Source organism: Chiloscyllium punctatum, unplaced genomic scaffold, assembly GCF_047496795.1.
Source record: "Chiloscyllium punctatum isolate Juve2018m unplaced genomic scaffold, sChiPun1.3 scaffold_1435, whole genome shotgun sequence".
NCBI classification, from domain to species: domain Eukaryota; kingdom Metazoa; phylum Chordata; class Chondrichthyes; order Orectolobiformes; family Hemiscylliidae; genus Chiloscyllium; species Chiloscyllium punctatum.
This window is the reverse complement of record NW_027311169.1, coordinates 5,001-7,500: the sequence shown is the minus strand read 5'-3', so window position 1 is coordinate 7,500 and position 2,500 is coordinate 5,001. Positions and strand designations below refer to the sequence as shown.

The window sequence follows — 2,500 nt, the reverse complement described above, 5'->3', positions numbered from 1 at the left end:
AAACTCGGAAGTGCCGGCTGCTTACTCGAGCGGAAGGGTCAGCCTGATTCCTGCCTTGCCGGAGGCCCGGTCGCGGGGGTGACGACCCGCCGCCCGGGACGTGCGAGGCACCAGCAGACAGAGACTGCCCGACGGTCAGAGAGAGGGAGAGAGGAGTGCCGAGGCTCAAGTGGCGAACGGTCGCGCAGGCACGCCACGCACATCGATCGCCAGCCGCGGAACGGCACGGCCTTCAGTGGGGCCGGCGGGCGACGCCGCTCCTGAACCCAGCGGCCCCGAGCCGGACGAGTTGAGGAAGGCACGCCGACGGTGACAGGGTACGGAAGACACAGCGGTGGCCTTCTGGCGACTTGGCCCCCGACAGCCCGACGTTCCGCCGTCCTCCCGATGGCCAGGAGGACCGTGCGGGGGTCGGCCGACGGCGTGGTAGGTGTGCCTGCACGGTGACGGAGCACACACCACGCCCGCCAACCCCTCCGTACCTCCCGAGACCGGTGGCAGGACGGAGCGGAAAACGTGCGGACTGAACGGGAGAGCCAAGAGCCAGCGATCCACGCGCGTGCGACCGTCCAAGTCACAGCGTTCGACGAAAACCTCCTCCCTCGGCCAGGCACTCGGCGCCAGCAGGGGAGACAGGATCAGACGCCCCGCCGGCCACTTAAGGCCGAGGACGAACCACGAGACGGGCGGCTGCAGCAGCGGGCGGCCTGCAGCTCCCAGCACTCTCAATCGATCAACCATCGAGTCGGGTCAGCGTGTCAAACCGGCGAGCTCCACGGTCAGGCCGGCGGCGCACCAGCACCGGACCTCCGCGGCTCCCTTCACTCTTTCCACTGCCAGCCAACCGAGAGACGGACCCAATGCGGACGTGCAGAGCTTAGGCAGACCCCCCACTGGAGGCTCAACACTTCGTGGCAGCTCCGTGTCCCAGAGACCAGGAGGGTTGGCACACACACACAGTGTGAACCACCGACAGCCATTCTGGGACCGGTGACAGCCGTGCTGGCCCCACTGCCACGACACAGACGGACGCCAGGCCGCGCTCCCCGGCGGGGGGATGGCGTCGAGCCTGACGAACGGAATGTGCAGGGTGGGGGGGAAAGGCCAAGCGCTCCGACGCCGGAGGGCTCCGGAGTCTGAACTTAGGGGGACAAAGAGGACGGGTCCTCTGCGACACCCCAGCCGCGCTCTCGCCAGCCAAGGCGAGTGCGATTGATTGCCAAACGACCCTCAGACAGGCGTGGCCCCGGGAAGAACCCGGGGCCGCAAAGTGCGTTCAAAGTGTCGATGATCAATGTGTCCTGCAATTCACATTAATTCTCGCAGCTAGCTGCGTTCGTCATCGACGCACGAGCCGAGTGATCCACCGTCAAGAGTTGTCTGAGTTTGTTTTAGGTCTCTCCCTCGCCAGAGGAAAGCGACCCGGACCGCACATACGCTCCCCACCTTGAGCTACAGCCACCTGCACGCCGGCGTGCGGGCGGAGCAGGGTGGCGTGAAGCGATGGGGAGCACCATCCTGGTGCGGCCCGCAGAAACATACGTCTATTGGGGGGAGGAGGACAGGGCGCCCAAGAGGCGATGCGTGCCCCAACGCACCGCAGCGACGGAGGCAGGATCACCGCCACCATGTCGCCCGCCTAGTATCACGAGGCGTGCAGCAGCTTTGCCCTAGGAAAAGCAGAGGCGGGAACGGGCACCGGCCATCGGTTCGGCAGCGTCACTGACGCGTGCACGTGGCGGCGTGTCGGCGAGCGGACTTCCTGCGAGGAGGCGGGGGCGGCACTCGCCCGAGCAGACGCCCGCCCGGCCCAGCCACCGCCGAGGTGGACTGGGAGTCGCGGCAACGGCTCGTCATACTCGTTCCCACACTCACAGCGCAGCTTGCCCGCAAGCCACCGACCACCGATCGACGCCAGGCGCCCCGACCGAGAGCGGGATCGCTCGTTCGCCCTGCTGGCAGTTCGCTGGGGATCACTACTGCACGGAGCTCGGAGACCGACGGGCGGCAACTCGAGAGTCTTTAAACCACCACCCCCATCCCGCAAGTGCAAAGAGGCTGTATACGCACAGACGGGTGAGGGGAATAGGTACCCCGTCGGGTTTGAAGGGAGCGTGACTAGATAGCAACGATGTAAACCCAGCCGATTTGGGAGCGAAAGACCGGCGCCTGCATCACCGGCTTCGTTTCCCGTGGCTGGAGAGTACACCGAAACCCTCCGTCTGTCGCGAGCTCCCGACGACGCGGTGCCGCCAAGCAGCAGGGCCGGACCTGGTGTGGCTCCCCTCGTCGATCACAGACCGGTCGGCACTACTGACGAGACGGTGGAACGGGCTTCGCCCCTTGTGACGAAGGGTGATGCGAACCCGCCCGCCCGCGTGCGTTCGGGGTGGACTCGGCAAACGGAGATTTGAAATCGGAAAGTGTCCTCCTGCCCCGCGCAGGTAGGCGCCCAACAGTTGTGGGGGGTTTGGCGGTGACCACGGCTGCAGGGCCTGCT

General features: G+C 66.5%; 1 non-coding gene across 1 annotated transcript; it reads right to left on the bottom strand.

Annotated features, from left to right (window-relative positions):
* Positions 1 to 1,224: 1,224 nt before the first annotated feature.
* Positions 1,225 to 1,378, bottom strand: LOC140475148 (5.8S ribosomal RNA). Its single transcript, XR_011959726.1, has one exon. It is a non-coding gene; the product is annotated as a 5.8S ribosomal RNA (ribosomal RNA).
* Positions 1,379 to 2,500: the final 1,122 nt, after the last annotated feature.